The following is a 19,239-nucleotide window of genomic DNA, read 5'->3' on the forward strand; positions in this document are numbered from 1 at the left end:
GGCCCTTATGGTGCAATGAGCATAATCTGGGTTAGCCTGACCTTGAGCCCAAAGCCTCAGTCCCCAAATGAAATAGAAGACAAGATGCATAACTGTGGTCATAGTAACAGTCTCAGGAAAACTGCCCCCAGCCTCCTGCCTGTTGAAGGAAGGGAGCTGCAGGGTGTGGTGGAGAGGAGGCCCAGGGAGACCAAGCAGGAGCGGTCTCCAGGGGCCATCAAACAGGAATGCAGGAGGGGGCTCATTTAGCAAGCTCATCCCGTGTCCTGGGATCCTAAAAGATGACGGTGGCTCGGTGGTGGTAGGTCCCTGAAGCCCAGGATGAGAATAGGGGAACTGACTCAGGTGTCAACAGAGGCCTTGAGCTGGAGGAAGGGAAGCAGAACGGAGAGGGTTAAGAAGGATCCAGGGGCTTCCGTATGGGAATCAGCACAATCCTGGCATCAATGTCTCTGACAACATGCTTGTGTGTGACAGGGATGAATGTCTTCAGACTTTAGAAGAAGTTAAGGGATATTGCTTAATTCCTGGAAGAATCCAACAGAGAGGATGCTACCAGAAGAGAGGAGCCATCTGCCCCTCATCATGTTACCAGGGCTGTTGACTTTCCAGTAGCAGATGTCTGACAAAGGCAACTTGTTTCTCTCTCCTTGCATTACAGACTGTCGCCACAGCCCTGCAGTATTAACAAGCAAAACTGTGCTCACCAGAGCCTTGAAGGGATGGCCTTCATGTGCACAAGCCGGGCTCTGTAGGCCACCGCAGCCGGCAAACTGAGAGCTGGGGGATGTCATGGGCTTCCCTGGCTCCACCCAACCTGGGCTGCTCCCTGCAGGTACCTTGTGGGGGTGGGGATGGCGATGGGGGTGGGGGAGCTGCCTGCCCTGCTGGGCTGTAAAGACAAGGCTGCCTGGCGCCGTGTGCCGGTCCCCTCCTCCTCGGATCTGTCAGCCCACACGCTTTCATGGACGCCTCCCGGCTCTCAGGGTTGTGCTAGGAGTGGGAGATGGTGAAGTGATATGGTCCAGCATGGTGTGGACCATCTTGGAGCTCAAAGCCCTCACACGGGTGGCGGGCCGGAATGACTGCCCGGAACAAATGAATACATCGAGAAAGCAGAAGCGGACAGGAGTGCGGAGCGATCTTCCAGGAGCAGTCAGTAAGAAGGTGCAAGCCAGGTGCAAAGGGGGACAGTCCAGGTGGGGAAGCGCTGGGCCCCAGCACAGAAGTCACCCTGAGGGATGGAACACAGCGCACAGGTGTGAGGGCTCAGAGCAGCTGAGATGTCATGCAGGTAGAGCCTCCCAGGAGTTTGGGTTTTATTCTGAATGGAGACTCTTAAGCAGGGGACTGGCCTGACCTGGTTCCATTTGTAAGGGTCCCCCTGGATGGCTGGTAAAGAACGGAGTGTCTGGGAGTGAGCCTGAGCTGGAGACCATGGCCATCACAGAAGAGAAGGCAGTGGAGAGGAGAGAAGGGGACACGGTCAAGAGGCATTTCGGAGCCGGGCAGGAGGTGGACTTGGAGGTGAATCAGAGGTGGGGGCAGAGGGAGAGACAGGGATGCTCGGGGAGAAGCTGAGTAAGAGCAAGGCTGATCTGAGATGGTGGGAGAAGGGGCAGAGCTTGTAGAGGGGAGCTCTGCCTTGTTTGAGTCCCCTGCGTATGGATGGCGTATAAAGCCCCGGGGCGGGACGAGATCTTCCAGACCCAGCCTGGGCAGCGCAGGGAGGGAAAGATGAGTTCAAGATCTCCACTGGTTTCACGGCTCTTTACCCCCTGCGGAAGGGAAGTTGCACTCTGGGCAGGTCCACTGTGACGGTCTCAGCCAGTAGATGCCCATTACTCCCCAGTCTTTTGGGATCTACAGCTCTGCTTGGAACAGCCCCTGCGGCCCCAGGAGTCGCCTGCTGGCTACTGACTCCAGGTGGGCTACCAGGACCTCACTGCCTCCTGCTCACCAGCATTCACAAAGCCCAATGAGTGAGCCCGACAGCAGGGATGGGAGATCCCTCAGGAAAGCCAGGTCTGGGACCCACCCAGAGGGCACAGCACACTGGTCCAGAACCAAAGGGATGCCACATGCATCCTCTCTGCCCTTCTGGTGGAACGTTCTTTACTCTGACAGCTCCCTACACAGCTTCCAGGAGTCACCTGCAAAGCAGTCCCCAGAGAACAGCAGGTCCAGACCCTTCCTAGGAGTCCCTCTTCCTCCAGTGTGTAGGTGTGTTTACCCTTTGCCCGGTGCCGCCTTCAGGACCCTTAGGCCCTTCAACATCCGCGGGGTCACCCCTCTCCCGTCTTTACAGAGGAGGACACCGGCTCAGGAGCCTTCACGGTTCTCTCTGCTTCTCGGAGCCAGAGGCCGTACAGGCTGCCCTGCGCTCCCCTGCGTGGACTGCAGGAGCCAAAGCTTGTCCTCCGCCGGGCCACTTCCCGGTGCCCAGGGCCACGGCGGGGTAGGAAGGGCCTTCCCCGCAGGTAAGGGCGCCTGTCACAGCTGTCACCTCGGTTCGCGCCTGGATCCTGACACTGGGGGCCCGGCCAGGGTGTCCCCGAAGGGGCGCCAGCCTGGGAGAACGGACGCCCCGGGCGGTGGGGCGCTTCCCGGTGGGGCGGGCGGCGGGGTGCGCTCCCCGCGCCGGGCACCAGGCGTCGCCCCCGCTCCTCGCTGCGCCTGCCCCCGCCCCCCGCCGCGGAGCCGGAGCCGGAGCCGGAGCCGGAGCGGAGCCCGAGCGGGAGCGGAGGCGGCGGCGGGACCGGCCGGACAAATTTCCTGCGCGGCTGCGGGCGGCGGGCGGCGGCGCCAGCGGCGCCCGGACCCCGCGGCCTCCGCGCGTCCCCAGCACCTTCCTTCGCGCCGGCGGGGACGAGGGGAGCCCCGGAGGGCGGCGGGCGGGCGCCCGGGAGATGCGGAGCCGCCGCGGCGGCGCGATCGGCGCGACTGGACCGGCCCCCCCGAGGTGAGCGCGCGCGGGGTGCGGGCGGGGGCCGTGCGCCCCGGGCGGTCGGAACAGGCCGGGAACCCGCCTTGGCCGCCGCGGCGCCGGGCCCCCGGGCCGGGTCCCCGGCGGCCCCGCGGCGCGCCGGGTGCGGGAGGCGGGGGATGGCGCGACCCGGGTCTCGGCGCTCCGGAGCCCCCGCCCGACTTGGCCACCGCCTCGGCAGCCCTCGCCTCCCCCTCGGGAAACGGGCGCAGAGAGCGCGTGTCTGTGGGTGGCGACAGGGACACAGGTGAAGGGGGGCGAGAGCGAGAGGGGTCCCACGGGTGTGCTGGGGGCGACACGATGCCGGGGTAGAGACAGGAGCCTTTTGAGAAAGTGACTAGGAGTTGCGCCAACTCTGGGAGGGGCGCGGGCCGCGTCCGGATGGTGCCCCGAGGGTCCCGCGCCCTCGCCTCGGCGGGGAGGGGCGCGTCGCGTCCGGGAGGGTCTCAGCCGTGCTGCGGGGGGGAGCTCCCGGCGGCGGGCTGGCCGGGCTGGCGCAGACAGGACCGCCAAGATCTGCAGTGTCAGTGGTGTGGGTGACCCGTCAGAGCTCCTGAACCAGAGGTCAGCGCGGTGCCGCGCCCGCGGCCTCCCCGGGACCAAATGGGGAAGGCTGGAAAACCCATCGTAGAGAGGCTGAGCCAAGCCCTGCCAGACCGTGCTGGACCTGACCTAAATTCTTTCTTGGCGTGGCGAACCTTTCTGGAAAGGTTCACGTTCTGCTTCCGGAAGTGTATGGATTTATTTTGAATCAGGACCACTGCATCCGACTTTCAGTGCGGGAAACTCAAGGAAGGAAGAACGTGGCTCCTGCTTGTGCTTTAGAGTGCAAGCTCGTTGAGTTGAATGGTGACCAGCCAAGGGTGGTGGCTTGTTTTAGAAATCAGTGGGTCTGTGTTGGGTCAGCTCATGACTCCAGGTGCCCCTTGAGCCAGAGTGCCCGGAGGTCTTTGTGTCCCCAGGATTGATGGAATTCTGTCTCTGTGAAATCAGGACTCCTTCCTGTTTAAACTGTGAGCAGAGGGAGAGGGGCAGGGGGTGTCTCCCAAACGATGCACTAAGCCAGAGGAGGGCATGACATGGGCATGACCTGGTGGGGTGCCTGCCGTGGCTAAGGCAGGCTCCTGACTGCCATGGCCATCCAGTCTAACTGATACGGGGCAGAGCTGTGTGCCAATTGTGTTGGGGTGTGGGCTTTCTGAGCCCAGGCTCCAGGCCTTCAGGGAGGAAAAGGCCAGCTGGTGACATAGGAACAGGCCCAAGAGATGGGACGACGCTGTCAGTTAGAGGCCTGTAGTGGCACCCGGCCCATCTCAGACGTGGCTCTGCCTCTGACCATGACCTCCGGGACAGAGGTCTTTGTTCCCTGGTGTTAGTGATACCTGTGGATCAGCGCCCCCCACAAGGAAAAAGAAAACAAAAGCTGGACTCTCCCTGTGTTGACGTGAGCTAGGAGCTGGATTGGTCCCTAGAGAAGGCCAGGTCGTTGGATGAATTGATGGTTTTAGATTTGAAAACATACCAAAACCTATCACATCAACCCCCTGCGCCAAATCAGTTGTGAGAAGTGGATGAGGGAATGACTGTCACCGTGACACTTCTGGGACCCCTTGGAGACCCAGGGTTGAGTATGAAGCAGTGTAGCCTCATCCCCATGCTGTGCCCAGAGGCCACTTCTCACATGTGTGTGTAAATCATCAACCTCTGAGAGGGGCTGCAGCAGCCGTGGGGGTGGGGGTGGGAGCCGAAGGTGCTTTGGAGGGGCATGGAGGAAGGTGGATGCCTGAGGAATCCACAGCAGTTGCCAGGTGGTTAGTAATGAAGCTGGAATGAGTTTCAATTGGTCAAAACATATGCCTCCCTCACACTATGCCTCCATTGGTCCACTTGGCTCTGTCTCACTGCTGTCATCCTGGTCCAAGATACCCCTTTTCTCAAGACTCCCTCCTTGCAGGTCAGAGGTGAGTTTCCCGGTCCAAACCACTCCTCAGTAATTCTCACACCCAGCTGCTGCCTTGACGTTTCTCCTGGAATATCCACTGCCCCAACTCAACAGTTCCCAAAGTCAAACTTGTGATCCCCCAACCCCTACCAGCCCAACACTTTCCCACTGTTTTCCCACCTTATCCATCTGATCACACCAGCCTCCCCACTGCTGTGGAAAGAGAGGCTGGATTATAGTTTCCCTGAGGACAATATTATATCCTCAGCATCCAGCCAAGCACCTGCCAGTAGGCTTATCATAACGGTCATTGGGCAGATGAACAAATGACCGAGTGAAACATTCTAGGAGCTCCTCTTCTGAAGTAGATGAATTTGTGTCTTTTTAGTGGATGTTGTGGTTGGCAGGCAGCCACACATTTCTGTTGATGTAGATTGGACTGGATCATGGAGAGATGAGAGAGGTCCCTTTAGGGCTTATGTTGCCGATTCTTCTGGTGATGCTGAACACGTGTCCTGAAATGACTGAGCTGGACCAGAGAGACTCCAAATGACCTCTAGGAGGCAGGTTTGGGAGCAGTGAGGGAACGCCATGAACCCCCCATTCCTTTACTAGAGTTACACGTTCAGAGCTTCTGCGATCAAAATAGAAACAGATGTATCCATTAGGATAAAGACCGGCCTTCTTAATACTTGATTATCACTAAGAAAAAAACTGTTTCAAGAACATCTCTAGTTCTTTTGGCGGGCTCTGTCCTAGTGAACCAGTGGGCTCACTGCTCCCTGAAGGCGCCCCCACGGTTTCCAGATCCTCCGAGGTAGAGCCTTCTCAGGCTCCTGCTCTGAATCTCCTTCCCCTTTTTCTCCATCTTAGAAACTCCTGTTCACACCTCACAGCCCACTTCAAATGCCTCAAGCTCCTCAAAACCTTCCTGACCCCTCTACCTAAGAAAATCTCTCTTCCCTTCGGTTCCATAGAAGGTTACCTGGACCTGTCCTAGAGCACTTATCAGACTCTATTTTGTGTCCACTTGATTTTTTCAAATAGCTTATCTCTTCTACCAGGTGGTCAATGCTTTTAGGGTAGAAGATGTATCTTTGAGAGCTTGCACTTGGAGTTGAGGTATGGATTGACATAAATCCTGGCTCCGGTGTGACCTTGGCTAAGCTATTCGAATTTGACGCCTTAGTGTTCTCCTCTGTAGAGTGGGAGTGATAATCTCTACTTCACGTGGCTATTTTGAGAGCGAGAGGTGATACATATAAAGTATAAGGCAGATGCCTGGCACTCAGTAAATTGTGTCAGGCTAAAACCCCTAAAACACCTAAAGTTGTGCACTGCGTGCGTTAGGAACCAGTGAAATGTAAATGAGTAAATTAACAAAATCAGAACTCATGTTAATAGATATGTTTTGCTTGTCATCCAAAGCACTGTGTGAAATCAATAAGTGTGACATGTTAACTAACTTTATTTTTTGCATGATAATTTAAATGATTATGTCAATTTTGTGTGATTAAGTATTTTAATCTCGTAATGCCACCACTTACCTGTACTCCAAGAACAAGTCCATTGTTTGACACGCACCATCCAGTCTTTGGTGTTAGAGTGGTTTATGAGGCAGAAATGCAATTTTTTATGCACATTAACCTGCGCTCGTGGATTGAATTAAACCAGTCTGTGGGTGAGACAACACAAAAGTGAGCTAAACCAGAGCCAAGAAGCAGGGCCGGCTGGAGCCGGGTGTGTAGACCCAGGGTCAGAAGAACGGCTTCTAGACGAGAGCATACAAGCAATGGAGCTGGGGACTGCCCCTGAAACATTCACAGCTTAGCACTGTTTACCTTCACAGAGGGAAGTGTGGCAACGGGCCATCTCCGAGCCCCTCCTGGCTCCCGCGCACTGACCTATCTCACCCTCTCCCTGGCTGCTGCAGGCATCCTGCGGACTCTGCAGCCCTCAGTCCACGGCTGGGGCTCCCTCCCATTCCCAGCTCATCCCCTCAGCCACATCTCCCTCCGCTCTGGGTACCAGATCTACCTAAAGGAAGATGTGGCTCATGGGCACATTTAGCATGCTTGTATTTCAAATACTGACCCCAGACCTCCCAAAAGTTTATTTTGGAGGGTGAGCTTCTCATTATTTTGTCACCTGTATTTTTTGCCCAAAGCAGAGTGCTGGATGGCATTCTAGCTGGTTGGGGTGTTGGACAAGCCACATCTGAGCTAATACGGTTTCACTAATTTTATTAATCCTCGAGCAGACGCAGGTGCACAGTGGCGGGGGCTTCTGCCGGATGCGGGCTGGGAGATCCCTAGTTTGGGGATTACTGAGCCAGCTTGCTTTTCTTCTCTTGGTCTGGCTGCTGTTCCCCAAATGTCATTTGTCAAGGTCCGCCCCATCCAGGGGCTCTATCGGGGGTTCTGATGTGGTTCACAGCCTCTTTGAACTTGAACGGCAGCCGGCTCCGAGCCAGAAATGTGGGCATTATGCCTTTCTTTCAACTACACAGATATTTCAAAAGGGCTGATCACGCTTATGAAATAGAAAAATTTTAACACTGTGTTTCAGGCCAACAACTTCTCTATCCGTTCCCCATGAAATAGGAGCCGAATACATATTTTTAAAGGATGTCTATTTTAGAATATCTTTCTGATACAAATCAAGACCCTCTGATTCGTATAGCCCATGAGTGTATATTGTATGAGAGAGCCAAAAGGGTGAAAAAAAAGTCTTCTTTCGCCCAGAAACAAATAATAAACTCCATCAGGAAGTGAGGAACAGTTTGCAGGAAAAAAAAAAAATGGTTCTTGATTATGTGCTAAAAGCCTGAAGTGTTTTTTTGGACAGGTATTTTGATGTCAGTGTTTCTTGGATGAAGAATGAAGAATTGATAGGAAAATTTGTCTAGACCCCAGGCTGGGGTTCTGGCAGCACTAAGTTTGATCCAGCAGGTGGGCTCATACTGGAATGGGTGTTCAGCATTCAGCCGTGCTCCCGAGGCATGGGCTTGGCTGCATGGTCCTCTTCCGGGAGGGAGGGCCGCCTGCTTGTTGCCTGGGACTCATAGGGCATCCAGCACTTGTATGTGAAGTGTAGATGGTGGAGGATGGAAGTGATAGACGGGCGTGGGGGCCATGCAGGGACCAGTGGAGGATGCTGCTTGCAGAAGGCTCTCCCTGTGCAGATTTTACTTTGAATACCAGCAACAAATCTAACAAAGAGGATTTTGCTTTTCAGAACTAGGTTCCCAGTCCCAGGCTCAGAACACAGACTTTGGAGCAAAGGGATGGGGTCAGATTGGGGCTTATGGCACTGAGGCTTTCGACAGGTGACTGACCCTTTCCCAGTGTGATTTCTTGTCTCTCTAATGGGGACAGTGACACTTCCCAGAGAGGGTTGTCATGTGGCTGGATTGAGGTCACGTGTAGGGAGCCCAGCCTAGAGCTTGCCAATTGGTCAGTGGCCTGCTACTGTGCCCGGAGTCTAGGGGTGGCCGGCCTATAGTCAAAGGGTTGGCATAATCTGGGCTCTGATTCCTTCTTTGCCATGCTTGCTTTGTCCTCGGGGCAACTCACTTAATTTCCATCTATAAACGCAGACATAATTTTTGGTTATTAATGTCAGTAAATCTATTTGGACATTTCCAGCTGAACATTAGTCACCGATTTTTGTACTAGGAAGCAAATTAGTTCCATTTTTCTCCTCGCCCAAGATTTCAGAGTGTCCTATCACATGGCTGCTTGATTACAATGTATTATTCGAAGTGACCTTTGTACGAAGCCTTTTTATTTTGTTTCTCACTCCAAAAGGACTTTGCATTTTTCAGGCTGTGTCTTGACTTTAGTGGGTCTGTTCCGTTGGCTTTGGGCAGACTTGGCCCTGACTCCTTTGCCAACACACTTGAGTGCCCTTGGAGGGTGAGGGCGCATCTGTCAGCGCAGAGCCCGGGGAGGTGGGAGCTCCTGTCCCGGCAGGTTCCTCATTAAACTCCGGGTGCTCTGGTCTTCCTTTCTTCTCCAGTTCAAAAGGCCAGCCTCAAAGGTGAACACCCACTTGCCTGATTTGATGTCATGGCCCTGAGGCCACCCCCCCTCCCCCCCGCCCGGTCTGCTTGTCTGGATTCTTGTCATGGGATAAAACCTTTATTTTGTTGTGTGAAATACGGCTAGGTGGAGATCCCTCCATGGGAAAGGCTGTGTCTTCAGAGTGGGCTCACGTTTGAGCTCCAGTGCTGACTCACTTCCTTTGGGGGGGCTCAGGGTGAAGGGTTGAAGGAGGCAGACGAGGAGAAGGGCAGAGTGTGTCACAAAACACACCTTCAGTGAAAGGCGGGGCTCTTTTGGGGGGAAGATGGGATGGGTCTTTGAAGACCCCATGTTTTCCTATGGAGACAAAGTAGATCCTCCCTACAGAATGCTCTGGCTCATTTTCTAGATTACAGAAATGGTGCTAGTGAATTAAGCTAAGAGGTCAGTATTCAGCAGAACCGTTCCTACAGATGTCCATGTTTCTTTCCAGAGCTTTCCTGTCTATAGCACACTTCTCCACTGATGTACATACAGAAGAGGAAGTAAGAGAGGAGAGAGAGACGGCAACAGAGACACAGAGAGACGAAGAGAGACACCAGAGATAGAGACCCACAGACAGAGATAAAGACAGAGATACAGCGGGAGAGACAGAGAGACTCGCGGATACTGAGGTTTTTTCTTTTGATTTTTGTCATCTGCTCTACCTCCAAATTCCCTTTCAACCCAGAGTGGGAGCTGGATCCTAGACATGGGTGGTCAAGAGTTACAGGTCAGGGTGTGGCCTGGGACAGTTTCAGAGGGCAAAGGGGTGGCGTCAGCACTTAGAGCTAATATTCAGACCCAAACACTGAGTCTCTGAGGCAGAAGCTCTCCCACAATAACAGGATAAAATTGGTATGAACGGACAAAAGCCAGAAAATTTGTGTCTCTTATTACATTCAGGGATTTACAGTAACTCTATCTGGGCTAACAAAATGTTGCCTTAGGGCACCTGCTTTAATGACTAGAAACCATGCAAATGCTCTTCCAAAGAGATTAGAATATTCCAGCTTCTTAAACAGGTAAAGATAAGCCCCCCGTGCGATCTTGGCTGCCCTAAGACGTTTGCTAATCAAACGGAAACTGGCCTTTGCTGCCACATTAATTCAAGTCATCCTCAAACCTGCGTTGTTACTAGTAAAATTATTCCTTATAATTAGCGCTTGTTGTTGTTGTTGTTTTTTTTTTTTTTTTTTTCAGAATGTGGTTTTTCTGGCTCTGGGAGTAGCCTTGGTTTCATAAACAGCTGAATGTTTAAGTACTGGACGTAAAAATACTTTGAAACAGGAACCCAACCCCGTCCTTAATTTTGAAGTGAGGTTGACTCAGCAGTCTATCTCCCCAAGCTTGTGGCAGCACTTCATGAAGTGCATCAGTAATTCAATAAATTACTTTTTGCTAATGTTGCGAACATCAGCTAAAGTTCAGTCTTCTATTGGAGATGTTATCAGGCTGCCCATTTAGATTCCTTTAAGCAAAGTCCTGAGTTTAGCCCAATGTCACATAAGAATGCAAGAGCCAGAAATTTAATAATTTTGTACTGCATCGTGCCAAGCTAGGCTCGCTCTGAGCTAGCCAACAATATTCTTTCAAAGGATATTTCTTGGTTTTCATCAAATGTGTGTTGTATTTACAAGAATCTATAAGGTCATTTAGAAGGGACAGTTAGAGATGTTAAACATGTATCGAGTGCCTACAGTGTATGTGCTCTGCGTTTAGTAGTGAAGTGACCAAAAAAAGTCACAATGCCTGTCCTATGGGTGTTCCATGTCCATGTGAGGCAGAACTCCTCACTTCCAGGGTGTGTTAAATGTAATGCTGGCTGCAGAGGTGGGCATGTGGAGGGGGTCCTAGAGGGGCTTCACCACGTAGAACAGGCTTGGTTTTCAAGGCTATTTTCTTAGCAACAAACAGGGCTAGAACATTCAAGACAGAGGGGCTCCCATGTGCTTGCCCAGCAGTGAGTAGTAGTCTGGAGAGCAGAGGTGTCTGGGTGGAGCTGGAGCCTGGGGATGGAGGGGATGAGACAAGAGGGTTGGAAAATCTGGAAATCTCCAAACACTTGTAAGCCATTGAGGAGCATGGGTCTGCTTGATGGACCAGTAGTTCTTAACCTGTTTGGAATCATGGCCACCTTGGAGATTCTGAGGAAGACTGCAAATTCATTCTGTAGCAAAATGCATGTGTGCACACAGGCTTTCTGGTTTGGTTTGGTTTAGTTTTTACGGTTTCAACAAAGTCTTGCCTGACCAAAGCCCCGCGGTTTTCAGCCATGAAGACTGCATGCATCCGGACCAGATGCAGATTTAAGAGATGATGATGGTCTCATCTCGTGGGCTGAGTTTTAGGTGGCTTAGGGGAGCCAAATGGACTTCTCGAATACAGACAGTTGACTCTACTAGGGACTCTTTAACCTGGCTGGGACAATGTCCGTGCTTCACTGTGCTAACCGTTCTAATTTTTCTTATTAAAACTTTGGTTACCGTGTACATTACTGGGTATTGGACAGTATTCCCAATACAGTAACATGGAACAGGTCATTTAATAATGGCTGTTGTCATCGGAAGAGCCAGCTCATAGGAAGTGGGGTAAGAATGGGCTCATGAACCCCTTGTTTTTGGCCACTGTTGGCCTCTGATAGGTCCAAACTCATTTCTAGTTATTTCTTAATAACTTTGCTCATATGTTTTTAGGTAACTGAAAATATGTATTCTGTACAAGCTTTTCAGTTTACCAAAAACCAAAGCAGTTCTACCTTTTCACCTTAGATCGACTCTCTGAGGTTTGGCCGACAGTTTCACTCAGTGTTGAGTCTGAGTGTGTCACCAGCTGTGATGAGGGGCCTGAGACCTGCCCAGGGTCACACTCTCTGCCGCAGGCACCACTGTCCTGACCCAGATGAGCCTCTTTTCCTGTTCTCGCTGCCTCGTGGACAGACCCCCTCATCGTCCCTCCTGTGTCTGACACACTGTCCATGTGTGTGTGTGGGGGGGTGTCTCAGGACATGGAGGCCCCTCATCTACTTCCATGAGATGAATGCCCACCTTATTTGTCTGTTTGGGTGGAAGTGCATTCTAACCTTGAGCAGGTCCCAGAGGTGAGGTGTTACTAGCTCACTGCTGTGCATCCGTCTCTTGACTGCCTGGCTGGGGTCACACAGGCCTATTCTTTTGGGTGTGGTTTCTGCCTGGCACGTTGCTTCCAGCGGGTATTTTAGAAGCCCGTCGCATGTGTATGTCTTACGTGTAGTGTGCTTTTGTTTAGCAAGTGATTTATTATTTGTTACATAGAAATGCATATCCTGAATGGATGGTCAGTGGCAGGCAGAAATCGATGACATCGATTCTGGTTATTCTCCTTTGTAATAGATTCTGTTGTTGTTTTGCGTACGGCAGTGATCCATAAGAGTTTTGAGGAGATGATGCTTTCTTTCCTGGCTTGGCGTCTTGGTGGGTGGAGCAGCCTCAGACCTGGCTGGGGCCGAGGCTGGGGTGCAGGTCTCGGGAGCAGACTATGTGAGCGCTGCACTGCATGCAGCAGGCCGCCCCCCCTTCTGTCTGTGCAGGTGGCGGGACTGGGCAGACAGCATGAGCATCCCTGACCCCTTTGCTGTGACCTGACATCATTTTAAAAATTCAGACCTGGGAGCCACCAAGTCTGTGGACACACAAAGCCCATGGTAGAGCCATCAGCCCTCTCTTCTCCAGGTCCGATATTTGGGGAGGGGGGTGGTCATGGCAGTAAATAAGGCAATATCTGTGATGATACTAGTAACCATTGCTCTGGACCGGGCCTACTCCCAGTACTTTCGTATGTGAATTCGCTATGCAGACAGCAACACGCGAGGCCAGAGTAGCACTAGGCTTGCTCTGGAAAAGAGGGAATGCAGGCCCAGAGGGGGCAGGGCAGGGCGGGGACTGAAACTCACAGAGGGACCCGGTGGTCCCCAACGTAGAGGAAAGGTGTGGGAGGCGCATGGGGCCTTTTGGGGAGGTGGACCCCAGCTTCGCTCAGGGAGCACAGTGATGGGAGGACACCCAGCCTTCCTGGGAAAGGTCTCCATCTGAGGAGGGCCCAGGCCCCATCTCGGGGCTGGGCGAGGCTGTGGAGAGCGCTGAGGAGGGAGGGACTGGCATGCAGGATGGATGGGAACAGGCTGGGAGAGCAGAGCAGGGCCAGGACAGGCTCTCTGGTGCTCTCTTCTGGCAGGTCGTGCATCAGAGTCACAGGGGAGGTCCCAGAGCACCGTGGGTATGTGCAGTGGGGTTGGGGAGCTGCGTGTCTTACAAAGCACCCCCCTGGGAATCCCAACACCAGGGTGGAGAACGATGGGGCTTTCACCCAGGCCCAGGAATGAGGTCAGGACTTTCCACCATGGGGGCGGGCAGGAGGGAGGCATCGGTGCCTCGCAGGGCCAGCCAACACACCGAATGGTGCCGACAGCTCTTAGAACCCAAGCCATCGGGAAGGGACCAACTGAGTGTCCCAACCGAAAGAGACTTCTGTCCTGGCGAGTCTCCTGTGCGCTCTGCTCTCTTGCAAGCTCCTGCTCAGGCCGCTTTTGTCCTAGCAGAGAGCTGTCGATAGATAACCTGCCACTTGGTGTTAGTGACTTCACGAGGGCCGGTTCAAAGGGTTGCTTTTATTTTTATTTAAAGATTTTATTTAGTTATTTGAGAGAGAGAGAGAGTGCACGCACAAGAGTGGGGGTGGGGGGAAGGGGCAGAGGGAGGGGGAGAAGCAGACTCCCTGATGAGCAGGGAGCCTGACATGGGCTTCAGGGCTCCATCCCAGGATGCCGGGACCATGACCTGAGCTAAAGGCTGATGCTTAACTGACTGCGCCCCCCAGGCGTCCCCAAAGGGAGGCTTTTAAAAGGAGGACAGCTTGGGGCAGACGAGGCCTAAAGCAAAGAGGCAGAGAGCTGGTGGTCGGGATTTCCGGTGGCGCGGTGGTGGCCGTTACTCCCCGCAGGCTCCCAGCCACGGGAGATGCTGGTGTCATTGACATGACGCCCATTCATTCATTCAGTCATTTAGCAGATACCAATGGGAGACCTGCCGGGGATGGGGAACAAAATCCACAGGTCCTGCTCTGCATCTTTCCCTGGGGCCTAGCCTTCAATGTCTGTCTGTGCATCTGCCCCTGGGATTCCCCTGGAAGCCTGGCAGTGCCCAGCTCAGGCTTGTTGTAGAGACAGTGTGTGGTGAGCGGGCCAGGGGCACCCATCGTGGGCGGCCCTCAGGTCCTCAGGTCATCCAGGGGGGGCCGAGAAGGCCTTTTGTGCTGGGACCCGCACCTTGTTCCTGATTGTGCAGATCCTGACTGTGTGTTCACCAGGGGCCCTCTTGCCACTGAGGTGCTCATGACCGAGTGGCTGCCCTCAGAGCAAGCAGGTGAAACCTGAGTGTGGGGCCCTTTTGCCGGCTCTCTCTTAAAGGGCACCGTCTGTCTTGTGGTCAGTATGTGCTCCTGTGATTCTCCTGGCTTTGGCATACAAAAGAGACCAAGGCCAAGGTGGGCCGGCAGTAGCATCATATAGACAGGGCGGCTGTGGGGCCGTGGTCGGGCCCTGTCCTCTCCCTGGCTCCCCTCCCTCCTTCTCACTCCCCGTCCTCTCTCTGGTTTTCCCCATTCACAGCCTCACCGCTAGGGCTTCTTCCAGAACCCCAGGACCCCAGAGCCCGCCGGGCTCCCGCTCCTGCAGACGGGGGGACACTGGAGTTGATGGGGTGACTGCTGCGACCCCAGACGCTGGCCCCAGTGGCAGCAGCCATGGCTCTGCCAGCCCCTGTGGCCGCCTCGTGCCCCTGGCGCCTTTCCCACCCCGCACGCCTGCCCGGGCCAGAGGCCTCGAGAGCCGGTACTTCGCCCTTCAGAGCTGCGGGCATGCCATTCTTTTGAAATGAGTAATAGCAAAGCTAGTCCAAGAAATAGCCAGTGTTTTCTCCCTGCTGTTGCCCAGTCTCAAGGAGGTGATCCGATTGCCTGATCGCGTGACGAGTCCAGGGGCCAGGGAGTCAGGGTCCCTGACCCCTGGCGCCCAGGGAGTCAGGGTCCCTGACCCCTGGCACCCAGGGCGAGGCCTGCAGGTCTGTGAAAAACAGGACGATGGAATGATTTGCCCGGTTTGCTTCTGATTGAAAATCATTTTGAATCCGTTTGAGGGGCTCTGTAGAGAGAGTCTGCTTTGAGCAAAGTTCTCTCAAGCCACCCCACAATCTCTGTCGGGGTGACAATCTTTCTCTAAGGTGGTGTCCAAACCACAGGCATTTCGCGCGTGGGTATCTCTGGCAGGAGCTGCAGGGGCCTGGGGAGGGAGTGAACCTCCGCAAGGTCCGCCTACTTCTGGCCGCTCCCTCCCCGCCGCCTGATTTCTGGTGGGTGGACGCTGCGCCCCAAGGAGCCGCAGAGCGGGGCCCAGTGAACTCCGCGTGAACATTGCCTTGTCTGGCTGCAGGGGGGTGGCTTCTCTGCGGGAGGGCTCCATTGCATTTTGGCGGGCGGAGCTTAAACACCCTATCGCGATGCGCGGGGGTCGCATTAAGCACGGGGCGCGAGGCCGGAGGGGTCTCTGGGAAACCGGCTGTCGGAACAAGTTGCGGGAAGATGTGAGAACGAACTGTGCAGGGCTTTTATTGAGAAAGCGTTGGTGCTCTAAACGGGGACGAGTCACAGGGGCACAGGCATGGCTTTTCTCGTCAGAAAGGCCAAGGGAGGGTGGGCGACGTGTTTTTACGACCCCAGGTCACGTAGCTATGTGACTGGTCAGCAGGATTTCGCCATCAGCCCGCAGTCGGTATGTTTCCCTCTGCCCACCTCTCCTCGCTGTGCTTGCGGAATATTTAACAACCCAAGCACCGAGAACTGCAAGATTAACCGGGACAACCTGGGCAAGTGTTCAACAGGGTCCCCTTGGGTGACAACAGACCGTGGAAAACATGGCACGGACCCACGTAACTTGGTGCTTTCATCTTTCCTAAAGAACTCTTGGTAATATATAACCTTTAAATCTGAAGTTATGGAGCATATTGGTGCAACTGTAGCCGAGCTTGCTACAGAGTAGCTGTTGTGATGAACCAACAGCCAGAAAACCCCACCCATCAGCACCATTTCCATGTTCTGCGGAGGAATTCGGAGGAGTCCCTGGGATTCGTGGAAACACACCTTCCCAGGCATGCAAGAGACTGTTCCTCTGACCGAGGCTAATGCAGTTTTCTGCGTTCTAGAACAGGACTGGCAGTCTTGCCCCGTCCCACCCGTCTGAAGCCGGCACACCCGGCTCGGCCAGGACTCGAAGACCCACTTCCATGACTGGCAAGCTGATGTTGGCTGTGGGCAAGAGGCCACAGTTTCTCCCCCCGGGGATCCACCCATAGCTCTGTCTGAGCATCCCGATGATCCGGCAGCTGGCTTCCCCCAGAGAGAGTGATCCCAGGGAAAGCAAGGCAGAAGCCACCACCTCTTAGGACCTCGCCTCAGGAGTCATGTTGTCTTTCCTGCAGTATTCTACTGGTCACACGGGTTGGCCCTGTTCATGCAGGCAAGAATGAGCAGCCCTTTCCAAAGAGTATGTGAGGGTGAGGAACCCTCCTTTTTTGTTTGTTATCCTGGGTTTATGAGTTGTGGCTTTTAGCCGGACACCACCGAATCTGACTGGTTAACTGAACAAGAACAGGAACTGGACAGAAGGTGACTGGATAGTTCTCAGAATCAACTGGAAGTCTGGAGAACAAGGCTCAGAAAAGGGACAGGAGCCCAGGAGGCTCTGAACCACAATTAAGGTGCAGCCACAGGAAGCTTTTGGTAAGGATGTGGCCTGTGGTCCGTGGCACTGATACTGCTGGGCATGGCTGGCAGCGGACTCTCACGGCTGGGGCTTCTGAGAACACTCCTGAAACATCCCTGGATCTGTGACTCACCCTGAAGAGTCGAAGTCTTGGGTAGGATTGATGGTCGGAGCCCGTAGCACCTCCCTGCCACAGTTTGGCTACAGGTACGTGGAGGGCGGGGCCGGCAGGTGGGATCCTGCACTGGCAGGTGTAAGGGATGCCAGGAAGTAGGAAGAGAGTGGGGATGCTGAGGGCCGCCCCCAAAGAGCAGGTGCTCACTCTACCTCCTGCTTTGTACTGAGCTCAAGGGTTATTTTTTGTCTCAAGTGTACCCAGTATTACAACATTAATGTATTCCTGAAAAGTTACGTTGATTTGATTTGTGGTTTATAGACACTGGCTAAGCTTAATACCTTTTAGAAGTCTGCAGATAATCCTTTTGTAAAGCAGCTAATCCTTTTAGAGAACAAATAATCACTTCTTAACCCTTTTATTTTTGAAGATCAAGACTCTGTATATTGGGTTTTCTCAAGGCAGAGTAGCCAGCACTTAGGCTTCCTCTTTTGCTCACAGTGAGGAAGTGTTTCAGGTTTATAGATAACTGCTTATAATCTCTCATGCTGTCTGAAACACACACACACACACACACACACACACACACACTGAGGGTTTTTTCTTTCTCCGCTGTAAATGATTCTTGTCTGGAAGGAAGTGTGGGCTATTACAATTTTTAAAGAGCTTGTATTTATTTGATCTTACCTGCTAGGCTGTTTAAAGAGCAATTTAAGAAGTAAGACCTCGTAAAGAGCAATTTAAGAAGTAAGACCTCGGAGCATTTGCATGGGTCAAGATGCACACATTGTTATACCTGGGAAGTCACATTTGGAAGATTCACCTTTCATATTTTTTTTCCTTCTGTAAGAGGCTTTCACATTACAGCAGAAATATTTTGTTCCATTTCCTCGAAATGCTTTCACGCTTCCTGGATAACAGAGCGGGGCCCCGACGTGACAGCTGGGCAGGAGCCTGGACGGGGTGGGCGTGGCAAGCCAGTTGGAGACTAGACTCTCCGCTCCAGGCTGGTGACAGGTTCTGCGCGTCCAGAACAGTCCTGAGGGCCATGGGAGCACAGAGAACCGGCTGATGAGGAACTAGAAGCAGGCGGGGAGACCAGTGAGACAGCTGCTCCCAAAATGTAATAAAGAGATGAGAGAGAGTGTCTGATAATGGTTTTGCCATTCAGGTGCCTCCATGGGTCAGGTGCGTTCATAGTTCCTGTTGCTTTTTGCCCAGTAACAGGCAGGTGCAGTGGAGTGGCCTCCCCCCGTGGTAGGTAGACTAATTCGGCTCCTTTTTTCTCTAGTGCTAGAACCTATAGGGGTCATTGGTTGATAGAAATGAAGTACTGGCTTATATTTTCAGGGGCTGTGTTATTAAAGAACATAATCCTTTAACTACTAGAATCATACTCATTGGGGCAAGATGCCCCCCTCTGAGAGGGTGCAGGAGGAGGTTGTAGGTTCACTTAGTGGGACTGAGTTGTCTTTAGTCTAAGAGTTGCGTGTGTGTGAGATGTCAGCCCATTTTAAGGTTCGTAAACTGAGACTTGGATGAGTGAAATGAGTTGTTCGAGGCCACGTAACTAGAAGGCAGCAGGGCCGGGACCCTAGCCCAGGGTTGTCTGCATGCCAGACCTGGACACTAGGTCTCCCCGAGGAGAAACAGTTTGGAGGGGATGCTGCCTGGGAGTCCGGGCAGCATGTATGTGCCTCCTTCTGTCTTTCCAGACCATGATTCTGAGATGGTCACATCTTGGCATAAAGTATATAGCTGAAGAAAATACAAGTAACCTTTTTGAGTGAGGTATTTTAGTCATTTATATCAGAATACAGATGATTCTGATTCCATGGTGGGGCATAAAGTAAATCACTTTCCTGATTTAATTTTATTGTTCAGGGAGAAAGGCAATTCCTACATACCTGGTGCATTTTAATGTACTATGTATTATTATTGTATTACCATTATTATTTGAAGCCTTATGGCTTTTTTCCTTTTTAGGTGGCTTTTCCCACATTTTATATTGTATTTAGCCATAAAACACAGAAAGCATCATCATTTTTTAGCTAAGAAAATTGATGCCCTCTACAAAAACTATTAGAGAGAATATTGATTTCCTACATACGGTAATCCTGAATTGCTTCTTTTCCTCAAGATTCATATTATTGCATTAGTGGTAACCTTAAGATTTATGGTTAAAGCAGAACTTCAGAGAAGATTTGTTTGGGAGATTGGCTGTTTTTCACTTATTTTCAACCTATTACACAAAGCATCTGAACAAACTTTAAAATTCCCTTAATTTAACAAAGAAACCATCCTCTGATTGCTCTTGTTTTGTCTAGGTGTCTTGCAGTA

General features: G+C 52.7%; 1 protein-coding gene across 4 annotated transcripts in view; it reads left to right on the plus strand.

The window, feature by feature from the left end:
• The first annotated feature begins 2,719 nt into the window (after nt 1-2,719).
• PTPRE (protein tyrosine phosphatase receptor type E) overlaps nt 2,720-19,239 on the plus strand; it is a 150,497-nt gene continuing 133,977 nt past the window's right edge. Inside the window, exons 1-2 of one of the 4 annotated variants that reach the window (XM_054508465.2) lie at nt 2,720-2,962; nt 9,447-9,627. The gene's annotated coding sequence lies outside the window, so the exon portion shown is untranslated. Of the gene's footprint in view, nt 2,963-9,446; nt 9,628-15,569; nt 16,992-19,239 lie in introns of those variants that run through there. The other 3 variants (XM_045879069.3, XM_054508467.2, XM_045879071.3) reach the window with 3 other exon arrangements.

The sequence above is a fragment of the Mirounga angustirostris genome, unplaced genomic scaffold (assembly GCF_029215605.1).
Source record: "Mirounga angustirostris isolate CCGP_5_RB_7025 unplaced genomic scaffold, mMirAng1.0.hap1 SCAF_6, whole genome shotgun sequence".
In the NCBI taxonomy this organism is placed as follows: Eukaryota; Metazoa; Chordata; class Mammalia; order Carnivora; family Phocidae; genus Mirounga; species Mirounga angustirostris.